This window comes from Pleurodeles waltl, chromosome 8 (genome assembly GCF_031143425.1).
Source record: "Pleurodeles waltl isolate 20211129_DDA chromosome 8, aPleWal1.hap1.20221129, whole genome shotgun sequence".
NCBI classification, from domain to species: domain Eukaryota; kingdom Metazoa; phylum Chordata; class Amphibia; order Caudata; family Salamandridae; genus Pleurodeles; species Pleurodeles waltl.
In genome coordinates this window covers 681912386-681937967 of record NC_090447.1, presented here as the reverse complement: position 1 = coordinate 681937967, position 25582 = coordinate 681912386, and the positions used below count along the sequence as shown (strand labels likewise).

General features: G+C 48.4%; 2 protein-coding genes across 6 annotated transcripts in view; one reads left to right on the top strand and one right to left on the bottom strand.

The window, feature by feature from the left end:
- Positions 1 to 20234, bottom strand: part of LOC138250213 (uncharacterized) — a 446562-nt gene extending 426328 nt beyond the window's left edge. For 4 of the 5 annotated variants that reach the window (XM_069204803.1, XM_069204804.1, XM_069204805.1 and 1 more), the window contains exon 1: positions 20119 to 20229. The gene's annotated coding sequence lies outside the window, so the exon portion shown is untranslated. Of the gene's footprint in view, positions 1 to 20118 lie in introns of all 5 variants that reach the window. The other variant, XR_011194909.1, reaches the window with a different exon arrangement.
- The window catches only part of LOC138249549 (interleukin-1 receptor accessory protein-like), a 2044856-nt gene that overhangs the window by 1351323 nt on the left and 667951 nt on the right, over positions 1 to 25582 (top strand). The gene's annotated exons all lie outside the window — the stretch shown is intronic.

Genomic DNA, 25582 nt, shown 5'->3' with positions numbered 1-25582 from the left:
TCCGGGGAATTTGCCCTGAACAATGTGGGAGCACCTTGGCTAGTGCCAGGGTGCCCACACACTAAGTAACTTAGCACCCAACCTTTACCAGGTAAAGGTTAGACAAATAGGTGACTTATAAGTTACTTAAGTGCAGTGGTAAATGGCTGTGAAATAACGTGGACGTTATTTCACTCAGGCTGCAAGGGCAGGCCTGTGTAAGAATTGTCAGAGCTCCCTATGGGTGGCAAAAGAAATGCTGCAACCCATAGGGATCTCCTGGAACCCCAATACCCTGGGTACCTCAGTACCATATACTAGGGAATTATAAGGGTGTTCCAGTATGCCAATGTAAATTGGTGAAATTGGTCACTAGCCTGTTAGTGACAATTTGGAAAGAAATGAGAGAGCATAAGCACTGAGGTTATGGATAGCAGAGCCTCAGTGTGACAGTTAGTCATAACACAGGTAACACATACAGGGCACACTTATGAGCACTGGGGCCCTGGCTGACAGGGTCCCAGTGACACATACAACTAAAACAACATATATACAGTGAAATATGGGGGTAACATGCCAGGCAAGATGGTTGTTTCCGACACCACTCCACAATATGACACACCGCGCCACTCCCCTGTATAACACCTTACTGCACTATGAGCTATGTCATTCTACAATACTCCATTCTGTTTCATACTGCACCACTCCTACAAAACTCCTCTCTATGACACTAGACTCTAGAACACTCTCCTTCACTGTACTGTATTCCACTCCACTTCACAACACTCCAAGCAATGACACCCCTCACTGCAATTTGAAACACATTTTTATTAAAAAATAAAATTTATTAAAATGCAATAAAAACAACAAAGCTAAATGATAATTTATAGATATAAATAACGTATGTATTCTTCCCATACAAACGCAACTTAAAATACACCAACATTAAAAATTGTAAACATATAATTATAACTTTAACCTATAATTTATACACCACCTTCAAATTACTATAAATCGTGCACTTACAAACACAGTCTTGTCACTACACTCATCACACTACATTTACTATGGCTCATGTGTTTTCCATGCACTGTTTATACCCTTACATACTACATCACTTAAAACATGTGAAATCATAGCATTTATAACAACAACTTCTCAAATGACATTATTTCTCACAACACAGTGCATGGTAAAGTGGTGAGTTATAGTTAGTGTTTGTTTGGTTTTTGTGAGGAAAATACGTTTTCCTAACTATAACTACGCTTTAACCTTTGGTTTTTATATTGAATTTTTGTAACAAAAATAAATAAAATATATATATATATATACATATATATATATATATATATATATATATATATACACACACACACACACACACACACACAAATGTGTATATTCATATATATATGTATATTTATATATATATATGAGACTCGCGCCCTAAGATAACTAGAATGCACGCCCCTGCCATGTACATGTGAGAGAAGGCCTCTTTTTGACATGGTTAGCCCCCACTTTTTGCCTGATGTACGATGTAGCCTAGAAACTGATAGTGCCCAGGGCCTCTCCTAACCAGGTTCTCTGGGCCAGAGCTCTTTCCCTAAACTGTGATGCTGTTGCACAATTGGAGACACCTTTGGCTGCCCCATAAGCCCCTAGTAAATGGTACTTAGGTGCCCAGGGCAGGAAGTCCTAAGGGTAGGCCCCTGAGGGCAACAGCACTAATTGTGCCACCCACTAGGGTCCTGCATCTAGGTATACCCAGCACTGCCATTGCAGGCTGAGTGCCCTGATGCAAACCTAAAGTGAAAACCCGACATGGCACACTGCTTGTGTGCCCTATCCACTCCACAATGCATGCACTATAGGTAAGTCACCCCTCTGGCAGGGCTTTCAGCCCTAAGGCAGGATGCACTATATTGTATGTGAGGGCAAAGTGCATGAGCATTATGCCCCCACTGTGTCCTTGCCAAACTTGGGACTTGTTGAGTGCAGAGAGCAGCCTTTTTAAAATGCACGTGCTGGACACTGGTCAGTACAGGTTTCACAGGAAAATGATGGCCACTCTGAACTCTGGGCTGTTTGGTATCAAACAACTCAGAAAGATAAATGGTGCCAGTTGTGGATTTGTTATAAAATGTACCCAGGGGTCACCTTAGAGGTGCCCCCTGCAAAAGCAAAGTACCCTGGCATGGTTGCTGACTGGTTCTATCCAGCCTGTCACCACCAGACATCCAATCTACAACTCAGGGGAGAGATCTGTCTCTCTGGATTGTAGAACAGTGCCCTTTCTGGGTGGAGGCGCTAGCACCCCCTCCTTCAGGAAAGTGCACTGGTCTGGTGGAGAGCTTCAACGGGCTTACTGCCATTGAAATTCGACCCCATTCCTGCTGCTAGCAGTAGATGGCTGCCCCATTGCAAACCCCCCATTTTGGTGGGAAAATACACAAAGGTTACGTGGAGTGGCCCCTAGAGGTGTTGCCTGTGAGGTGGACACTCCAGTTCATTTTCCTCCTTCGTGGATGGAAGGAAAATAGCCAATCAGGTTTACGGATGTGACCTCTGCCCACTGGAAGTGGTCGCTTAGTGGATGTAGCCACCCCATGTTAGATGACCCATTGAACATTACCAGGTTCCCCCTAAAACGCCCACTAAACACAGTATTCAGTGGGCATCCCTGGATCAGGAAATCAGAATCAATGGACAAAAAGAAGACCAGTACCAAGAAGAACCAAAGCACAAGGACTGTAGACATGCTGCACCAATGAAAAGGTGCCAAACCCGGCCTGCTACACCCAGGACCCAACAATCGCGCAGAGGAGCTACTGGAGAACTCTACAAAAACCCGAGAGGACCATCAGGCTTCACCAATCATCCGAGAACTGTCTCCAGAGTGGAGGTACCACTCCCAAACCAAAGCAGAACCAGCAAGCCAGTGAAGGTCTTTTCACTAACCAGCTACTAGCTCCCGATCTGGATGTCACAGCCGCAGAAACTTCATCCTGAAGACCATGAGGAAAAAACCTGCAAGAGTGCCAACTTTGGTGGCACTGCACCCCTCCAGTGGTCAAACTGTGCCAATACCCTGGGTATCGGCCAGCTAACATTGGACACTAAAGAAAACAGCCTGGTCCGGGCTGCCAAAGGACAAGGAGGAAACCACAGTCAAGGGACTTCGGGAACACACCGGACCTCCCACCAGAGTGCCCCCATTGTCCTGCCCTTGAAACAACTTACCTCCTGCTCCTGAGGGCATCCTTGCACACAGCTCCTGGCTAACCGATTCACCCTGCACCTGGCCGCCCTGTGCCTTGCACTGAAGAACCTGCTGTGCTCTAAGGGTCCCCCACCCCTGGTGACCTCGACATTCTAAGGGGATCCCAAGGATTCATCTTTGAACTTACCCTGCAGTGCTGTTTCCAAGTCGTCCCTCGCATTGGCCCTGCATCTGCTCTGGAGACATTCACCTGCTGCTCCCGCCGAAACCGAGAGCCGCCAAACTTCTCCAGCTGGCACAGTGTGCCCACTGACAACCTCGATGTAGGAGGCTGGACTGGCTTGTAGTGAGTACCAAGGGGTACTTACATCTTGCACCAGGCCCAGTTATCCCTTATTAGTGTATAGGGTGTCTAGCAGCATAGGCTGATAGATAATGGTAGCTTAGCAGAGCAGCTTAGGCTGAACTAGGAGACGAGTGAAGCTCCTACAGTACCACTAGTGTCACTTGCACAATATCATAAGAAAACACAAATACACAGATATACTAAAAATAAAGGTACTTTATTTTTATGACAATATGCCAAAGTATCTCAGAGTGTACCCTCAGTATGAGGATAGCAAATATACACAAGATATATGTACACAATACCACAAATATGCAGTATAATCTTAGAAAACAGTGCAAACAATGTATAGTTACAATAGGATGCAATGGGGACACATAGGGATAGGGGCAACACAAACCATATACTCCAAAAGTGAAATGCGAACCACGAATGGACCCCAAACCTATGTGACCTTGTAGAGGGTCGCTGGGACTATTAGAAAATAGTGAGGGATAGAAAAATAGCCCACCCCAAGACCCTGAAAAGTGAGTGCAAAGTGCACTAAAGTTCCCCAAAGGACATAGAAGTCGTGATAGGGGAATTCTGCAGGAAAGACACAAACCAGCAATGCAACAACGATGGATTTCCAGTCGAGGGTACCTGTGGAACAAGGGGACCAAGTCCAAAAGTCACAAGCAAGTTGGAGATGGGCAGATGCCCAGGAAATGCCAGCTGTGGGTGCAAAGAAGCTGCTACTAGACAGTAGAAGCTGAGGATTCTGCAGGAACGACAAGGGCTAGAGACTTCCCCTTTGGAGGATGGACCCCCCACGCCGTGGAGAGTCGTGCAGAAGTATTTTCCCGCCGAAAGACCGCCAACAAGCCTTGCTAGCTGCAAGTCGTGCGGTTAGCGTTTTTGGATGCTGCTGTGGCCCAGGAGGGACCAGGATGTCGCCAATTGCGTCTGGGGACAGAGGGGGCATCGAGCAAGACAAGGAGCCCTCTCAGAAGCAGGCAGCACCCGCAGAAGTGCCGGAACAGGCACTACAAAGAGGAGTGAAACGATGCTCACCTGAAGTTGCACAAAGGAGTCCCACGTCGCCAGAGACCAACTTAGAAAGTCGTGCAATGCAGGTTAGAGTGCCGTGGACCCAGGCTTGGCTGTGCACAAAGGATTTCCGCCGGAAGTGCACAGAGGCCGGAGTAGCTGCAAAGTCGCGGTTCCCAGCAATGCAGCCCAGCGAGGTGAGGCAAGGACTTACCTCCACCAAACTTGGACTGAAGAGTCACTGGACTGTGGGAGTCACTTGGACACAGTTGCTGGATTCAAGGGACCTCGCTCGTCGTGCGGAGAGGAGACCCAGGGGACCGGTGATGCAGTTCTTTGGTGCCTGCGGTTGCAGGGGGAAGATTCCATCGACCCACGGGAGATTTCTTCGGAGCTTCTAGTGCAGAGAGGAGGCAGACTACCCCCACAGCATGCACCACCAGGAACACAGTTGAGAAGGCGGCAGGATCAGCGTTACAGAGTTGCAGTAGTCATCTTTGCTACTTTGTTGCAGTTTTGCAGGCTTCCAGCGCGGTCAGCAGTCGATTCCTTTGCAGAAGGTGAAGAGAGAGATGCAGAGGAACTCTGATGAGCTCTTGCATTCGTTATCTAAGGAATTCCCCAAAGCAGAGACCCTAAATAGCCAGAAAAGAGGGTTTGGCTACTTAGGAGAGAGGATAGGCTAGCAACACCTGAAGGAGCCTATCAGAAGGAGTCTCTGACGTCACCTGCTGGCCCTGGCCACTCAGAGCAGTCCAGTGTGCCAGCAGCACCTCTGTTTCCAAGATGGCAGAGGTCTGGAGCACACTGGAGGAGCTCTGGACACCTCCCAGGGGAGGGGCAGGTCAGGGGAGTTTTCACTCCCCTTTCCTTTGTCCAGTTTCGCGCCAGAGCAGGGCTAAGGGGTCCCTGAACCGGTGTAGACTGGCTTATGCAGAAATGGGCACCATCTGTGCCCATGAAAGCATTTCCAGAGGCTGGGGGAGGCTACTCCTCCCCTGCCTTCACACCATTTTCCAAAGGGAGAGGGTGTAACACCCTCTCTCAGAGGAAGTCCTTTGTTCTGCCATCCTGGGCCAGGCCTGGCTGGACCCCAGGAGGGCAGAAACCTGTCTGAGGGGTTGGCAGCAGCTGCAGTGAAACCCCTGAAAAGGCAGTTTGGCAGTACCAGGGTCTGTGCTACAGACCACTGGGATCATGGGATTGTGCCAACTATGCCAGGATGGCATAGAGGGGGCAATTCCATGATCATAGACATGTTACATGGCCATATTCGGAGTTACCATTGTGTAGCTACACATAGGTAGTGACCTATGTGTAGTGCACACGTGTAATGGTGTCCCCGCATTCACAAAGTCTGGGGAATTTGCCCTGAACAATGTGGGGGCACTTTGGCTAGTGCCAGGGTGCCCTCACACTAAGTAACTTTGCACCTAACCTTTACCAGGTAAAGGTTAGACATATAGGTGACTTATAAGTTACTTAAGTGCAGTGGTAAATGGCTGTGAAATAACGTGGACGTTATTTCACTCAGGCTGCAGTGGCAGGCCTGTGTAAGAATTGCCAGAGCTCCCTATGGGTGGCAAAAGAAATGCTGCAGCCCATAGGGATCTCTTAGTCCTGCTCTGGCGCGAAACTGGACAAAGGAAAGGGGAGTGAAAACTCCCCTGACCTGCCCCTCCCCTGTCCCCTAAAGACAGCTATATCGTCCAAATATGCTGCACTGAAAACTTCCAGCCCTTGCAGGACTGTATTCACCAACCTCTGAAAAGTGGCAGGTGCATTTTTCAATCCAAAAGGCATTACTGTGAATTGGTAATGGCCTCCAATGGTTGAAAATGCAGTTTTAGGTTTAGCATCTTCTGATAATTTGATCTGCCAATACCCTGCAGTCAAATCAAAAGTGCTTAGATACTTGGCAGATGCCAGTGTATCTATGAGCTCATCTGCCCTGGGTATAGGGTGAGCATCAGTTTTGGTTAACTGGTTGAGACCACTGTAGTCTACACAAAACCGCATTTCCTTCTTTCCATCTTTGGAATGAGGTTTTGGTAAAAGTACCACAGGAGAAGCCCATGGACTTTCAGAGTGCTCAACCACTCCCAGTTCTAACATTTTCTGCACCTCTTGCTTTATGCAGTCTCTGACATGGTCAGGCTGCCTATAGATCTTACTTTTGACAGGCAAGCGCTCTCCAGTATCTATAGTGTGCTCACACCAAGAAGTGGTACCTGGCACAGTAGAGAAGAGTTCAGAAAACTGACCCAGGAGATTTATGCAATGGGTCTTTCTGCTCAGCAGTAAGACAATCAGCCAAAACTACCCCCTCCACTAGAGCATCTTGTTCTGTGGAGGAGAAGAGATCAGGAAGAGGATCACTGTCTTCTTCTTGTCCCTCATCAGTTGCCATGAGCAGGGTGAGATCAGCCTTGTCATAGTAGGGTTTCAGGCGATTGACATGGAGCACCCTAAGGGGACTCCTGGCAGTGCCTAAGTCAACTAAATAGGTGACTTCACCCTTTTTCTCAACAATTGTGTGGGGTCCACTCCATTTATCTTGGAGTGCTCTTGGGGCCACAGGCTCCAAGACCCACACTTTCTGCCCTGGTTGGTATTGAACCAAAACAGCCTTCTGGTCATGCCATTGCTTCTGGAGCTCTTGGCTGGCCTGAAGGTTTTTACTGGCCTTTTTCATGTACTCAGCCATCCTTGATCTGAGGCCAAGTACATAATCCACAATATCTTGTTTTGGAGCTTTTAAAGGTTGTTCCCAACCCTCCTTGACAAGTGTTAGTGGACCCCTAACAGGGTGTCCAAAGAGGAGTTCAAAGGGGCTGAAGCCCACTCCTTTCTGGGGTACCTCCCTGTAGGCAAAAAGGAGGTATGGTAAAAGGATATCCCATCTCCTGCGGAGTTTTTCAGGGAGTCCCATAATCATGCCTTTGAGAGTTTTGTTAAATCTCTCCACCAGTCCATTTGTTTGTGGATGATAGGGTGTGGTGAACTTGTAAGTTACCCCACACTCCTTCCACATGGCCTTTAGGTAAGCAGACATGAAATAGCTTCCTCTGTCTGAAACTACCTCTTTTGGGAATCCCACCCTGGAAAAGATTCCTAGGAGGGCCTTTGCCACTGCAGGGGCTGTAGTGGTCCTTAGAGGAATTGCTTCAGGATATCTTGTGGCATGGTCTACTACCACCAAGATAAACCTATTGCCTGAAGCAGTAGGAGGGTCAAGGGGGACAACTATGTCAACCCCTACCCTTTCAAAGGGAACCCCAACCACAGGCAGTGGAATAAGGGGTGCCTTTGGGGTGCCACCTGTCTTGCCACTGGCTTGACAAGTTTCACAGGACTTAAAAAAATCTTTTGTGTCCTCAGACATTCTAGGCCAATGAAACAAGGGAACAAGCCTGTCCCAAGTTTTCATTTGCCCCAAATGTCCAGCAAGGGGAATGTCGTGAGCAAGAGTTAGGAGGAACTTTCTGTACTCCTGAGGAATCACCAATCTCCTGGCAGCTCCAGGTTTTGGATCCCTTGCTTCAGTGTACAAGAGGTTGCCCTCCCAGTAAACTCTGTGAGAGTCACTGATATCCCCATTTGCTTGTTTGACAGCTTGCTGTCTTAGACCCTCTAGTGTGGGACAGGTTTGCTGTGCCACACTCAGCTCCTCCCTGGCAGGCCCCCCTTCACCCAAAAGCTCAGCAGTGTCTGCTTCCAGCTCCTCTGGTGTAGGTTCTGCACAGGGTGGAAATTCTTCTTCCTCAGAAGTAGAATCCACTGTAGAGGGAGAGATAGTAGGTAGTGCTTTACTTCTACTAGCCCTAGCTTTAGGGAGTACTTGGTCCATTGTTCCAGGATCCAAGTCACCCTGTCCTTTTTGCTTTTTGGCCTGAGCCCTGGTCAAAGCAAAAATATGCCCTGGAATGCCCAGCATTGCTGCATGAGCCTCCAACTCCACTTCTGCCCAAGCTGATGTCTCTAAATCATTCCCTAATAGACAGTCTACAGGTAAATCTGAGGCAACCACAACTTTCTTTGGGCCAGTAACCCCCCCCCCCCAGTTGAGATTTACAACAGCCATGGAGTGGCTAAGGGTGTTGTTGTGAGCATCGGTTACTTGGTACTGGTGACCAAGTAGGTGTTGTTCAGGGTGGACCAGTTTCTCTATCACCATTGTGACACTGGCACCTGTGTCCCTGTAGGCCTGAACCTCAACACCATTTATTAGGGGTAGTTTCTTGTACTTATCCATGTTAAGGGGACAAGCAACCAAGGTGGCTAAATCAAAAGCCCCCTCAGAGACTAACACAGCCTCTGTGGTCTCCCTAATCAGACCAACCCCAAATAAGTTACCAAAGGTGAGCCCAGCTACTCCCTTAGATTGGCTATTAGTAGGTTTGCTCCCACCACCACTGCTATTAGTAGGGACACTAGGTGTAGCAGTAGGGGTTGTAGTGGTAGGAGGCTTGGTGCTTTTCTTTGGACAACTGGGATCTGTTGTCCAATGGCCTTTTATTTTACATAAATAGCACCATGGTTTCTTTTCTTTGTTTTGATTTGAAGAGGATTTGGACACCCCACCCCCACCAGAGTGTTTTTGTGGGCCTGATGAATTCTCATTTTTAGATTTGTCCCCACCCTTGTCAGAAGTCTTACCATCCTTCTTCTTAGTGCTATCTTTGTCACCACCTGTATGAACTTTTCTGTTCACCCTTGTTCTGACCCATTTGTCTGCCTTCTTTCCCAATTCTTGGGGAGAGGTCAGATCAGAGTCCACCAAGTACTGGTGCAACAAATCAGACACACAATTATTAAGAATATGCTCTCTCAGGATCAAGTTATACAGGCTGTCATAATCAGTAACTTTACTGCCATGTAACCACCCCTCCAAGGCCTTCACTGAATGGTCAATGAAATCAACCCAGTCTTGTGAAGACTCCTTTTTGGTCTTTCTGAACTTTATCCTGTATTGTTCAGTGGTTAAGCCATAACCATCCAGGAGTGCATTCTTAAGAACTTTGTAATCATTGGCTTCATTTTCTTTCACAGTAAGGAGCCTATCCCTACCTTTTCCACTAAATGATAGCCATAGGATAGCAGCCCACTGCCTTTGAGGGACATCCTGTACAGCACAGGCCCTCTCAAGTACAGCAAACCACTTGTTAATGTCATCCCCCTCCTTATAAGGGGGAACTATCTTGTGCAGATTCCTGGAATCATGCTCCTTTGCAGGATGACTATGGGGAATACTGCTGCTGCCACCATGGGTTTCTAAACCCAACTTCTGTCTTTCCTTCTCTACTTCTAAGGTCTGTCTATCCAAATGCAGCTGTTGCTTCTTGAGCTTCAGTCTGGTTTGTTCCACTCTCAATCTATTGAGCTCCCTTTCTAACATTCTGTCATCAGGGTGGGTGGGAGGGACATGCCTTGAAACAGAAGTATGATGAGAATGGACAGAAGGAGACCTGTCCCTTACAGAAGGCACCCTAACAGCTTGGTTAACAGAAACATCACTTCTACTGTGGTGAGAAGGAATACTCTTGCTATGATGTGAGACAACACCATCTGTATGGTGTGACTCTACATCAGTACCAACTATGCCAGACTGTCTAGTGATGGGCAGGCTAAGAAGTTTCTTTCCTGAATCTTTTCCTTGGGGAGTCCCTGGATCAGATTGGGAACCATTAGCTACTTTTTCAACAGATGGGGCCCTTTTGGCCTTATCTTGTTCTCTAAGCATGTTAAGCAACAATTCCAAGGAAGGATTCTTCCCTACACTCAAACCTCTTTCTACACAGAGACTCCTTGCACCTTTCCAGCTAAGGTGATCATATGCAAGTTTGGACAGATCAACATTTTGGCTTGTGCCAGACATTTTAGAAAGAGTTTAAGTGACAGAAAAAGTGAAGAAAAAGTTTTTCAGAACTTTTGGAAAGACAGAAAAAAAACTTTTTAAACCTTTTGAAGAACTTTTTAGAAAGTTTGGAAGTACTTTTCAGCACTTAGAAAAGAGTGAAAAGAGGAAATGCAAAACTTTTTAGTTATGTGTACACACACTGAACTTGTTTTGTATATTTTTCTCTCATGAAAAGTACAATGACAAGAGTGGTAAGTAGTCTCGAAGCACTTATCCCACCGCTGCACAACCAATGTAGGAGGCTGGACTGGCTTGTAGTGAGTACCAAGGGGTACTTACACCTTGCACCAGGCCCAGGTATCCCTTATTAGTGTATAGGGTGTCTAGCAGCTTAGGCTGATAGATAATGGTAGCTTAGCAGAGCAGCTTCGGCTGAACTAGGAGACGAGTGAAGCTCCTACAGTACCACTAGTGTCACTTGCACAATATCATAAGAAAACACAATACACAGATATACTAAAAATAAAGGTACTTTATTTTTATGACAATATGCCAAAGTATCTCAGAGTGTACCCTCAGTATGAGGATAGCAAATATACACAAGATATATGTACACAATACCAAAAATATGCAGTATAGCCTTAGAAAACAGTGCAAACAATGTATAGTTACAATAGGATGCAATGGGGACACATAGGGATAGGGGCAACACAAACCATATACTCCAAAAGTGGAATGTGAACCACGAATGGACCCCAAACCTATGTGACCTTGTAGAGGGTCGCTGGGAATATTAAAAAATAGTGAGGGATAGAAAAATTAGCCCACCCCAAGACCCTGAAAAGTGAGTGCAAAGTGCACTAAAGTTCCCCAAAGGACATAGAAGTTGTGATAGGGGAATTCTGCAGGAAAGACACAAACCTGCAATGCAACAACAATGGATTTCCAGTCGAGGGTACCTGTGGAACAAGGAGACCAAGTCCAAAAGTCACAAGCAAGTCGAAGATGGGCAGATGCCCAGGAAATGCCAGCTGTGGGTGCAAAGAAGCTGCTACTGGACAGTAGAAGCTGAGGATTCTGCAGGAACGACAAGGGCTAGAGACTTCCTGTAGGAAGTTGGCTCTGTATGTGCTATTTCAAAGTAAGGAATAGCATGCACAGAGTCCAAGGGTTCCCCTTAGAGGTAAAATAGTGGTAAAAAGAGATAATACTAATGCTCTATTTTGTGGTAGTGTGGTCGAGCAGTAGGCTTATCCAAGGAGTAGTGTTAAGCATTTGTTGTACATACACATAGACAATAAATGAGGTACACACACTCAGAGACAAATCCAGCCAATAGGTTTTGTTATAGAAAAATATATTTTCTTAGTTTATTTTAAGAACCACAGGTTCAAATTCTACATGTAATATCTCATTTGAAAGGTATTGCAGGTAAGTACTTTAGGAACTTTAAATCATAAAAATCGCATGTATACTTTACAAGTTATTGACAAATAGCTGTTTTAAAAGTGGACACAGTGCAATTTTCACAGTTCCTAGGGGAGGTAAGTTTTTGTTAGTTTTACCAGGTAAGTAAGACACTTACAGGGTTCAGTTCTTGGTCCAAGGTAGCCCACCATTGGGGGTTCAGAGCAACCCCAAAGTCACCACACCAGCAGCTCAGGGCCGGTCAGGTGCAGAGTTCAAAGTGGTGCCCAAAACACATAGGCTAGAATGGAGAGAAGGGGGTGCCCCGGTTCCGGTCTGCTTGCAGGTAAGTACCCGCGTCTTCGGAGGGCAGACCAGGGGGGTTTTGTAGGGCACCGGGGGGGACACAAGCCCACACAGAAATTTCACCCTCAGCAGAGCGGGGGCGGCCGGGTGCAGTGTAGAAACAGGCGTCGGGTTCGCAATGTTAGTCTATGAGAGATCTCGGGATCTCTTCAGCGCTGCAGGCAGGCAAGGGGGGGGTTCCTCGGGGAAACCTCCACTTGGGCAAGGGAGAGGGACTCCTGGGGGTCACTTCTCCAGTGAAAGTCCGGTCCTTCAGGTCCTGGGGGCTGCGGGTGCAGGGTCTCTCCCAGGCGTCGGGACTTAGGATTCAAAGAGTCGCGGTCAGGGGAAGCCTCGGGATTCCCTCTGCAGGCGGCGCTGTGGGGGCTCAGGGGGGACAGGTTTTGGTACTCACAGTATCAGAGTAGTCCTGGGGTCCCTCCTGAGGTGTTGGATCTCCACCAGCCGAGTCGGGGTCGCCGGGTGCAGTGTTGCAAGTCTCACGCTTCTTGCGGGGAGCTTGCAGGGTTCTTTCAAGGCTGCTGGAAACAAAGTTGCAGCCTTTCTTGGAGCAGGTCCGCTGTCCTCGGGAGTTTCTTGTCTTTTCTAAGTAGGGGCAGTCCTCAGAGGATGTCGAGGTCGCTGGTCCCTTTGGAAGGCGTCGCTGGAGCAGGATCTTTGGAAGGCAGGAGACAGGCCGGAGCCAAGGCAGTTGTCGTCTTCTGGTCTTCCGCTGCAGGGGTTTTCAGCTAGGCAGTCCTTCTTCTTGTAGTTGCAGGAATCTAATTTTCTAGGGTTCAGGGTAGCCCTTAAATACTAAATTAAAGGGCGTGTTTAGGTCTGGGGGGTTAGTAGCCAATGGCTACTAGCCCTGAGGGTGGGTACACCCTCTTTGTGCCTCCTCCCAAGGGGAGGGGGTCACAATCCTAACCCTATTGGGGGAATCCTCCATCTGCAAGATGGAGGATTTCTAAAAGTTAGAGTCACTTCAGCTCAGGACACCTTAGGGGCTGTCCTGACTGGCCAGTGACTCCTCCTTGTTTTTCTCATTATTTTCTCCGGCCTTGCCGCCAAAAGTGGGGCCTGGCCGGAGGGGGCGGGCAACTCCACTAGCTGGAGTGTCCTGCTGGGTTGGCACAAAGGAGGTGAGCCTTTGAGGCTCACCGCCAGGTGTGACAATTCCTGCCTGGGGGAGGTGTTAGCATCTCCACCCAGTGCAGGCTTTGTTACTGGCCTCAGAGTGACAAAGGCACTCTCCCCATGGGGCCAGCAACATGTCTCGGTTTGTGGCAGGCTGCTAAAACTAGTCAGCCTACACAGATAGTCGGTTAAGTTTCAGGGGGCACCTCTAAGGTGCCCTCTGGGGTGTATTTTACAATAAAATGTACACTGGCATCAGTGTGCATTTATTGTGCTGAGAAGTTTGATACCAAACTTACCAGTTTTCAGTGTAGCCATTATGGTGCTGTGGAGTTCGTGTTTGACAAACTCCCAGACCATATACTCTTATGGCTACCCTGCACTTACAATGTCTAAGGTTTTGTTTAGACACTGTAGGGGTACCATGCTCATGCACTGGTACCCTCACCTATGGTATAGTGCACCCTGCCTTAGGGCTGTAAGGCCTGCTAGAGGGGTGTCTTACCTATACTGCATAGGCAGTGAGAGGCTGGCATGGCACCCTGAGGGGAGTGCCATGTCGACTTACTCGTTTTGTCCTCACTAGCACACACAAGCTGGCAAGCAGTGTGTCTGTGCTGAGTGAGAGGTCTCCAGGGTGGCATAAGACATGCTGCAGCCCTTAGAGACCTTCCTTGGCATCAGGGCCCTGGGTACTAGAAGTACCAGTTACAAGGGACTTATCTGGATGCCAGGGTCTGCCAATTGTGGGTACAAAAGTACAGGTTAGGGAAAGAACACTGGTGCTGGGGCCTGGTTAGCAGGCCTCAGCACACTTTCAATTGTAAACATAGCATCAGCAAAGGCAAAAAGTCAGGGGGCAACCATGCCAAGGAGGCATTTTCTTACACTTCCCCTTTGGAGGATGGATCTCCCACGCCGTGGAGAGTCGTGCAGAAGTGTTTTCCCGCCGAAAGACCGCCAACAAGCCTTGCTAGCTGCAAGTCGTGCGGTTAGCGTTTTTGGATGCTGCTGTGGCCCAGGAGGGACCAGGATGTCGCCAATTGCGTCTGGGGACAGAGGGGGCGTCGAGCAAGACAAGGAGCCCTCTCAGAAGCAGGCAGCACCAGCAGAAGTGCCGGAACAGGCACTACGAAGAAGAGTGAAACGGTGCTCACCCGAAGTTGCACAAAGGAGTCCCACGTCGCCGGAGACCAACTTAGAAAGTCGTGCAATACAGGTTAGAGTGCCGTGGACCCAGGCTTGGCTGTGCACAAAGGATTTCCGCCAGAAGTGCACAGAGGCCGGAGTAGCTGCAAAAGTCGCGGTTCCCAGCAATACAGTCTGGCGTGGGTAGACAAGGACTTACCTCCACCAAACTTGGACTGAAGAGTCACTGGACTGTGGGAGTCACTTGGACACAGTTGCTGGATTCAAGGGACCTCGCTCGTCGTGCTGAGAGGAGACCTAGGGGACCGGTGATGCAGTTCTTTGGTGCCTGCGTTTGCAGGGGGGAGATTCCGTCGACCCACGGGAGATTTCTTCGGAGCTTCTAGTGCAGAGAGGAGGCAGACTACCGCCACAGCATGCACCACCAGGAAAACAGTCAAGAAGGCGGCAGGATCAGCGTTACAGAGTTGCAGTAGTCGTCTTTGCTACTTTGTTGCAGTTTTGCAGGCTTCCAGCGCGGTCAGCAGTCGATTCCTTGGCAGAAGGTGAAGAGAGAGATGCAGAGGAACTCTGATGAGCTCTTTGAATTCGTTATCTAAGGAATTCCCCAAAGCAGAGACCCTAAATAGCCAGAAAAGAGGGTTTGGCTACTTAGGAGAGAGGATAGGCTAGCAACACCTGAAGGAGCCTATCAGAAGGAGTCTCTGACATCACCTGCTGGCCCTGGCCACTCAGAGCAGTCCAGTGTGCCAGCAGCACCTCTGTTTCCAAGATGGCAGAGGTCTGGAGCACACTGGAGGAGCTCTGGACACCTCCCAGGGGAGGTGCAGGTCAGGGGAGTGGTCACTCCCCTTTCCTTTGTCCAGTTTCGCGCCAGAGCAGGGCTAAGGGGTCCCTGAACCAGTGTAGACTGGCTTATGCAGAAATGGGCACCATCTGTGCCCATGAAGGCATTTCCAGAGGCTGGGGGAGGCTACTCCTCCCCTGCCTTCACACCATTTTCCAAAGGGAGAGGGTGTAACACCCTCTCTCAGTGGAAGTCCTTTGTTCTGCCATCCTGGGCCAAGCCTGGCTGGACCCGAAGAGGGCAGAAACCTGTCTGAGGGGTTGGCAGCAGCAGCAGCTGCAGTGAAACCCCTGAAAAGGCAGTTTGGCAGTACCAGGGTCTGTGCTACAGACCACTGGGATCATGGGATTGTGCCATCTATGCCAGGATGGCATAGAGGGGGCAATTCCATTATCATAGACATGTTACATGGCCATATTCGGAGTTACCATTGTGAAGCTACACATAGGTAGTGACCTATGTGTAGTGCACGTGTGTAATGGTGTTCCCGCACTCACAAAGTCCGGGGAATTTGCCCTGAACAATGTGGGGGCACTTTGGCTAGTGCCAGGGTGCCCTCACACTAAGTAACTTTGCACCTAACCTTTACCAGGTAAAGGTTAGACATATAGGTGACTTATAAGTTACTTAAGTGCAGTGGTAAATGGCTGTGAAATAACGTGGACGTTATTTCACTCAGGCTGCAGTGGCAGGCCTGTGTAAGAATTGCCAGAGCTCCCTATGGGTGGCAAAAGAAATGCTGCAGCCCATAGGGATCTCCTGGAACCCCAATACCCTGGGTACCTCAGTACCATATACTAGGGAATTATAAGGGTGTTCCAGTAAGCCAATGCAAATTGGTAACATTGGTCACTAGCCTGTTAGTGACAATTTGAAAGAAATGAGAGAGCATAACCACTGAGGTTCTGGATAGCAGAGCCTCAGTGAGACAGTTAGTCACTACACAGGTAACACATTCAGGCACACTTACGAGCACTGGGTCCCTGGCTGGCAGGGTCCCAGTGACACATACAACTAAAACAACATATATAGAGTGAAAAATGGGGGTAACATGCCAGGCAAGATGGTACTTTCCTACACTCGACGAACCTCCAAAAGAAGAACTAGGTAAACCAACTGTAGGATTTTATATGTATTTTTAAAGGTGATCCACCATTGATTCCTATGGTGCGTAATTACACATAAAAAAAATAATTTTTTTATTAAAATTCATATCTCGAAAACTACTTACCCAATTTTGATCTTGTTCTTAAGATTTATCTACAAACCTGAAGTATTTTTATAAATTGGTCTCAAGTTATTGCTTTGAGTGTGTGAGTTGCAGGATTGATACTGTCTGAATAAGAAATGTTTTGCACTCTTCCAAGACTGGCCTAACTGCTTGACCAAGCTACCTTTAAAATTTGAGCATTAGGTGACCTACTTTTTACCCCTGTAAACTAACGTGTGGTTACCTGGACCCCTTGCACTGTGTGCCTTGCTTTGCACACTACATAGAGGGCCAGCCTCCAATAGCACAGTTTTTTCGTGAAAAGTTTGACTGCAAATATTACATTGATATTATCAATCATGTTATTAAAGATGTCCTGAGTACTGTCATTTGTGGGGTAATTAGCAGTGCATGGCGAGGGACATGAGTTATAGTTACCTTAGGGCATGCATTATAGTTACTCTAGATAACTCTATGTATAACAGGTGCATTTCTATGATTTGGTACGTTTAAAACGTAAGCCTAGCTATAATGTCTCTGTAACCTTTGGTTTTTTAAGTGAATTTGTATTTTTTTTTTAATTCGGTTTCCCAACTATAGCGTTCCTGTAACCTTTGTTTTTTTCAGTGAATTTCTAGGTTTTTTGTAACATTAAGTAAGAAGCCCATTGCAATGCACGGTGGGGGAGGGTTGGATGTAGCCCTTGGCCTGGCGTTGTGCTGCCCTCACCCAAGCTTGCTGCTCCTGCTCCTCCTTGCCATTCATTGTTCAAGTTCATACCCCTGCTCTTTGATTACAGCCTTGTGTGCCCATTGTTCTGCTACTGCCTTTCCCACCTGCCCTGAACAATTTGCTTGCTGCCCCATACACCTCCTCCCTACCCTCTGTTGTCAGAGTCCATGCACCAGCCCCTCCCTCCTGCCCTGCATGTTTCTATGTGCTGCCACAGCCCCTTCCCTCCTGTTCATCACAATCCGTTATGCTGCAACTGTCTCTCCTGTCTGTCCGGTATGGTCAGCTTGCTGCTCTTGCCGCTTCACCTTCTGCTCTCTGTTGTCCACGTGCAAGGCCCTGTCCCCTCCCTGCTGTTTCCCATGGTCCATTGTGCTGCACTGCCATCCTGCTTGCTCTGTGTGGTATATTGTGCTGCTGCAACCACTGACGCTTGCCCTGTAAGGTCAGTTTGGTGCCCCTGCCCATCTCCCTCCTGCCATCTGTTATCAGAGTCCATGTCCCTACCCCATTCCCCCCTGCCCTCCATGATCCAATGTACCCTACTTTCAAACATTTTGAACTTGGTAAGAGGCAAATTTTGAAAAAACAACTTGGGAATTGATTTTCCTCATTGACTTACATTGAAAAAGAGGAGATTTTAGTCAGGAGGCAGATAAAATAAAGCCCTTTTTGTCTTAAAAAACATCAGGAGTCTTCTGCCTCTATCGGATCTGTTGCCATGTATGGTTGTACTACCACTGCCTCTTCCTTCTGCCCTCATGGTCTGTTATATTGCCACAACCTCTTTGCCTGTCCTGAATGGTTGGTTTGTTGCCCCTACCCCCCTTTTCCTTGCCCTTCATGGTGCATTGTACTGCCACTGCCCCTCCCGCCTGACCTCTTCCTCCCCACAGTAATCTAATGAACAACTAGTTTTGCTAACTTTCTATATTTATTACAGATTTGTGGCACACCTGTTGTTGTCTTGATGTAATCAAAACTGTAAATACCTAAAGAAGTTCCTTTGGAAATTATAAAAAATATAAGGGTCTTATTCCCATAGAAATTATGGTTAGTGCTCTAAAAACGAAAATGAGGACATATTTTCAGAGTTCTCAAATAGCGACAAGGCACTTTTAAATTATTTGTCTTTTTCATCCAGTGGATCACTTGATTATTTGTTACACTTAGAGGAGAAGATGTGAAATTACGCCCAGAGCTGCAGACTTAGCCACTGGGGGACCAAGTTAAAGTTTCGGCATCAGATCGACATCCTATGAATCTGAGCAAGTCACTTAGGGGGTCATTACTACCCTGGCGGTCGGTGTTAAAGCGGCGGTAAAACCGCCAACAGGCCGGCTGTAAAAAAAAAATGGAATCACGACCATGGCGGAAACGGCCAACATAGACAGCCACTTTAACACTCCGACCGCCACGGCGGTACAAACAAACACCGCGGCGCTAACCGCCAACAGACAGGCGGAACCCAATGTACCGCCCACAGAATTACAACAGTCCAATCCGCCACCTTTTCCGGGGCGGATTCACCACGAACAAAAACACGGCGGAAACAGGACTTGTAAGGGAAAACGCTCATCTCTGCACACCCCACGAGGAACCAGGACGCCATGGAACCGGAACTTCAGATTCTCCTAGCCTTTGTCTTCCTGATCCTCTACCAGGAACATCAAAGACGGCGGCGAAGACCTCGGTGAGTACTGCACCTACCCAATAGAAAACAGGGCCCCTAGATCAGTAAAGAGAGAGATCAAGGGTAATCTACCAGAGGTATAACAACATCTCTCTCTTATATAATGTCATACACAAGAAGCAAGAAAAACCATAAGTTATAATAATCTCAAACATAGATCATATTTATTTATTCTAAATACAATGATATTGTCCTTTTTATTAAAAATAGCGATCATCTCTATATACAATCACCCCCTCTAACCAAAAAATATGTCAACATAGAATACAGACCTAAAGGAGAACACACCATGCACAAAGACAACATATACTGCACAAGTGGACACAGACAAAGTCAAAGGAGTCACAAGACTAGACAAAAATTTTTTTTAAAAACAGATAAATCCCTCCACGCCAGTACATCATTGATCAAAAAACGAAATATTTACAAATAATAACAAAGTAAACATGCAAAAATTAAATAAAGTTATAACAGAATTACTACAAATGATTGATAGCTCATGTGTGAGAAAACAAACTGTTCTCTCTCTCAAATATTAAGCAATATGTTCTAAGATGTAATTTCTTTTATCAGGTATCCAATTGGAATGATCAAAGAAAGGAATTTCCAAAAGTCATTACATATCCTTTCTGGTCCAGAATTCTTTCATCAACTTTGGCATGTCAAAAAGTCACCGACGCGCGTTTCGGTGGACATACACTAAAATGTATTCAATTAAATTGACTCCACCTTCTTCAGGGTGTTCAAAATTCTATGACACATGGGGTCTCCTTCGTCATAGATTAGCTAATATAAATAAATATAGGTGTATAAACGACACCATCTAAAAATATAAAATAATAAAAATTCAAATATTTTTCAGTGTGAGAAGAAAGATGCCAACAGCCCAAAACAAAACCATCACCACGTGAAGAAAAAGTGATGTAATGAAAAAATAACCTACAGCGACGTGCATAGGAACCACAGCTTCAATTCATGGCAAACTATGACCAAATGATTCAAAGGGCTTCTCGCTCCTCTGTCATAGCTTTGTAACCAAACTTAAAAAAAAAAAAAACAGAACTCTAATCAACTGACTAATTCAGAATTTCAAAACTGAAGACACTGAGCCCGAAACCAATAATTTGTGGGTTTATAAAGTCTATATAATATGCTTACCAGTGTACAGTGGTACACATGAATGATCCAAAAAACAGCAATTCCCGACGGCTCAAGATAGAACGCGCTCCTCGCGTTAATCAAATACTCGAAGCTGACATGTAATCGCGGTCAGCTTCAATGGTAATAAAAAGGGAAAAAGGACCGGAAACAGACCGGATCCTTTTGGATTCGAGCGTGGCGGCCATCTTAGAATGGTCAAAGTTGAACGCAATCTTCATATAGATGTTATATTTAATGCTGTTATGCAGACGAAGTCTACTGCAATATTAATTTTTTTAAAAAGGACAAAAAGCTTCTGAATTAAAATGCGGCGGACATCTTAAAGTTGTAAGAAAAAGTCAATAGGTCATAGTGATAGTACTGAAACCAAATATTTAAACAGGGACTAAACCAATTCCTATCGCTTATGGTTTTTCTTGCTTCTTGTCTATGACATTATATAAGAGAGAGATGTTGTTATACCTCGCATACTGCACCTACGACACAGGGGAGGGGGAGGGAAAAAACAGTGATACACACATGCAACACGCAACCCCCCCACCCCCACCCTCACCCACTACAACACACACACAAGTACATGTTGATACATTACATTTACAACCCCCCCTGGAAGAATGCAAGGTAAAAAGGAAATGAGTTGAACATTTGTAATCTATTAAAATACAATAATGAAAAAAATATATATACACTATAAACAAATATATACACCAAGAATACAAATCCCAGGTATTCTACCATTAAAGTCCGTGGACCACTGGGCCCAAAATGCATGGGCGAGGCCCACACAAAATACCCGATCAAAACGGAGAGAACACTGCTGGAGCATCCGATAGAAATACAAAAGGCACCTCAGGGGGAAGGGAAGGGGGGGCACCTCAATCGGATGAGTGCACAACGCCAGATCCACGAGGGGGCTACATGCCCACTGCTTTATCCTGCAGAGTGCAAAGCCACAGCCTCTCAAGTTTTTCTAGTAGGTGGTTTGCCCACTGCTTTATCCTGGGGAGTGCAAAGCCACAGTCTCACCAGTCTCTCAAGTGGGTGGTTCGCCCACTGCTGCATCCTGGGGAGTGCAAAGCCACAGTTTCACAAGTCTTACCAGTGGGTGGTTTGCCCACTGCTTTATCCTGGGGAGTGCAAAGCCACAGCCTTTCAAGTCTTTCCAAGGGGTGGTTTGCCCACTGCTTTATCCTGGGGAGTGCAAAGCCACAGTCTCACAAGTCTCTCAAGTGGGTGGTTTTCCCACTGCTTTATCCTGGGGAGTGCAAAGCCACAGCCTCACAAGTCTCTCAAGTGGGTGGTTTGCCCACTGCTTTATCCTGGGGAGTGCAAAGCCACAGTCTCTCAAGTCTTTTCAGTGGGTGGTTTGCCCACTGTTTTATCCTGGGGAGTGCAAAGCCACAGTCTCTCAAGTCTTTCCAGTGGGTGGGTTGCCCACTGCTTTATCTTGGAGAGTGCAAAGCCACAGTCTCACAAGTCTCTCAAGTGGGTGGTTTGCCCACAGCGTTATCCTGGGGAGTGCAAAGCCACAGTCTCTCAAGTGGATAACAGTCTCCACTGGTTCTGGAGTGGGCTTTGTGCCCAGAGTGTTTCATCCTGCCAAGGACTGAGGTATTGGATGTGATACTCCACTGCTCCAGGAGGGGGCTTTGTGCCCAGAGTGCTTCATCCTGCCAAGGACTGAGGTAGTGGATGTCTTTCTCCACTGGTTCTGGAGTGGGCTTTGTGCCCAGAGTGCTTCATCCTGCCAAGGCCTGAGGTAGTGGATGTCTTTCTCCACTTGTTCTGGAGGGGGCTTTGTGCCCAGAGTGCTTCATCCTGCTTGTGGCGGCCTCACTAGCGTCGGAGCTTTTGGCGCTCATTGGCCTGTGGTGCTGGTGGCGGCGGTGTCCTGTGAAACAGTGCTTGTGGCTGCGGTGTCCTTGGCAGAGGTGCTGGTGGTGCGGGGTCCTGTGAAGCAGTGCTTGTGGCGGCGGTGTCCTTGGCAGCGGTGCTGGTGGTGGCGGTGTCCTTGGCAGTGGTGCTGGTGGCGGCAGTGTCCTTGGCAGCGGTGCTTGTGGCGGTCTTGTCCGCCGTGCAGGTTTTCGGCCACTTGCCTGTTTTTCTGTGCCACTTCCACATCTTGGATGGTGGTGCAGCTGTCTTCCCACTCCCAACTGTACTCCTGGGAGAGGTTTTGTTGGTAGATGTTTTGCCTCTCTTCTGCCGGGCAGTGGGCAACTTTTTATGCTTTTGACGCGGGGGACTGTCTGTGGTCTGGCTCCTTGGCACACTGGCTGCCCTCCTGCTTGGCGTACTCCAGAAGCCGGTTACTGCTGGCACCACTGTTCCTGCTGATGTTCTGGCTGAGGTGCTGGGCTGGGACCTGGAAAGGCGGGCCCTAGGGGACTGAAGGGGTGGGGGAGCTGAGGGGAAGAGGTCAAGGTTGGACAGGAAATGTTTTTTGGACACACTGGGACGGGTAGATGGAGGGGGTTTGGGAGTGGAGGAAGAGGTAGTGGTTGTAGGAGGTGTACGTTTGCTGAGCTTGGGTGAAGGTGCATGGGCTGGAGGCTGTCGTGAGGTGGATGGCTGTTGGGTGGGTGTGTGGCTGCATTTGTGTACCTTGGGAGGTGGGCTCACAGACACACTTGGAGAGGACAAAGGGGATGTGTGAATGGTAGTGGGGTTGGTGAGTGCAAGTGAGCGGGGCGTGGTGATGGTTGTGCTGGTGATGGACGTAGTGGCTGAAGATGTAGTACATTCAGGTGTGAGTGGAGACGAGACAGGGAGGGAGGAAGGAGACGAGGAGGAGGGGGACACAGTGGAGGCAGTGGTTGTTGGTATGTTTGCTTGGGTATGATGCTTGTGTGAGTGCCTGTGGGATGTGTGGTGCTTATGTTTGCCTGAGCTTCCCTTGTGTGTTGAGGTGTGTGCATGCTGGTCTGATGGTGTGCTTGGGATAGGCTGAGGTACAGGTGTTTGGGTCTGGGTGGAGTAAGTTGGAGGGGGGAGGCTGGACACAGGGACAATGGCTGCCATCAGTGCTGCGGCCAGAGTCTGAAAAGCTTGCTGTTGGGCTTCCTGACCAGAATGAATGCCCTCCAGGTATGCATTGGTCTGTTGCAACTGCCTCTCTACAACCTGGATGGCATTCAAAATGGTAGACTGCCCAACAGTGAGGGACCTTAGGAGGTCAATGGCCTCCTCACTGAGGGCAGCAGAGCTGACTGGGGCAGGGACTGAGGTGCCTGGGGCAAAGGAGATGCCCACCCTCCTGGGTGAGCGGCCACGGGGCACACGCTGAGGGGCTGCTGGGAGGGCGGTGCTGGTAGGGGGGGGGTGGCGGCTGTACCTGTAGATGCGGTGGGCACAGAGGGGCCCGTCACCGCAAGGGAGCTCCCATCAGAGGAGGAGTCCGTGTCGCTGGTCTCAGCTCCTGTCCCCGCCGTGGAGCTCCCCTCGCCATCCGTCCCACTGGTGGCTTCTGACTCCATTGTGTCGCCCTCCAGGGCCATGTGGAATTAAGCTCTCTCCTGCTCTGGTGCCACTGCTCCTCCGCCTGATGATGCTAATGCACACAAGAACAGGGAGACCACAAAAAGGGGTGGGGAAGACAAAAGAAAGACATGTTGAGTGCATGCAATACCGCTACCGTTGGCGGACATTACAGACACAGAAGCCCCCTGCACTACACCGTACACTTTAAGTTTCCTAATTAATCACAGGGACATGGGGTACAAGGCCTGTGCCTGATTGTTGCACACATGGAAGTCACAGGAGCCTGACTAGGTGTATTTGGCTCTGAACACAGATGGGGTGGGGTGCCACATGGCCTGCCTTACAAAGGGATCTTGCCTACTAAACTCGCCCTGGCCTAGGGGAACCCACAGCCCACCATACCCATCCATACACCTCCAATGCGTGCTGAATCAGCTGAATGAGAGTGTACTCACCCCGTTGTGGCTGCTGTGATGCCTTCAAGCGCCCATCCAACTCCAGATACACCACTGCCAGGATCTGGAACATCAGGGGGCTCATGGTGCGACGGGCACCCCTTTCACATTGGGAGGCCATCTCTAGCTGGGCCTTCGCCGTCTTCTTGCTCCAGCGGCGAATGTCCTCCCATCTTTTACAGCAGTGGGTGCTCTGTCTGTGGTGGACCCCCAGGGTCCGGACTTCCTTGGCAGTGGCACGCCAAATATCCTTCTTCTGGTGGGCGCTGACCTACAGGAATAGTACAGGGGAAAAGGAAAAGATATAACCGTCCGCACCATCACAGTCATTGGCCTGCATCCCTACCCTTGCTATGATGCACATCCACTCACCGTCATTTCATGCACGCCTCATTCTCCCCCCCTATCTTCCATCCACACCACTCCACTCCACACAGGCATTGCCCATTCGGCATGCTCACAGTGTACTTACCTGTTTATCTGGAGGACCGTAGAGTAGCATGTACTGGGGTAGGACCCCATCCACTAGTTTCTCCAACTCCTCCGTCCTGAAGGCAGGGGCCCTTTCCCTAGACACATGAGCCATTGTCTCTTCCAGACTGAGGTCACAGCAACACTTGCAGTGTAGGTCCTCTCCTGTCGAAGATCAGGTATCAAGTGAGTGAACAGAGAGAAAATGGCGGTGACGTCCGCGACGGTGTGTGCCGTCACCGCCGATGTACATCGTCATTGGCTCCTGGGACCCATAGGGTCCATTGTTAACAAATGCAGGATTGCGCTGCGGTCTTTGACCGCCTACCGCGACGGTGTACAACGCCAGCGCAGTTACATCATATCCCCATGTCCCACATTACAGGTCAAGCAGACCCCATTTCAGGGGGCCACATGGCATTAATTTTAACTGCGTCACACACATGTAGGCCTTGCATACACACTAATACAGGCACATAGCGGTTTTTAAAAATTGCTGAATAAAGTTGTGTTTACGTACCTCAGCGTTAGTTGACTCTCTGCTCGCTGTTCTCCTCCATAGAGCACGTCCGCTGGGGCAGGGGACGAGATGGCGGCATCCTCCCGTGTACAGACCGCTGGTGGACCTGTTGACAATGGAGGAGCGACATGTAATTGTCACCTACAGAATTGATTGTGCCACAATCCTGGAACTGTGTGCCCAGTTGGAGCCAGACCTGATGTCAGCTATCCGCCATCCTACAGGAATTCCCTCCTCTAGTGCAGGTGCTGTCAGTACTCCATTTCTTGGCAAGTGAGTCTTTTCAGACGACAGTGGCCATAGCATCAGGGATGTCCCAGCCCATGTTCTCCAACGTGTTGTCCAGAGTGTTGCCTGCCCTGCTGAAACACATACGGAGCTACATCGTTTTCCCTCAGGTGGAGGATTTTCCTACAGTGAAAGGTGACTTCTATGCCCTGGGACATATCCCCAACATAATAGGTGCCATTGATGGGACACGTGTGGCCTTGGTCCCCCCCGCAGGTGTGAACAGGTGTACAGAAACCAGAAGAGC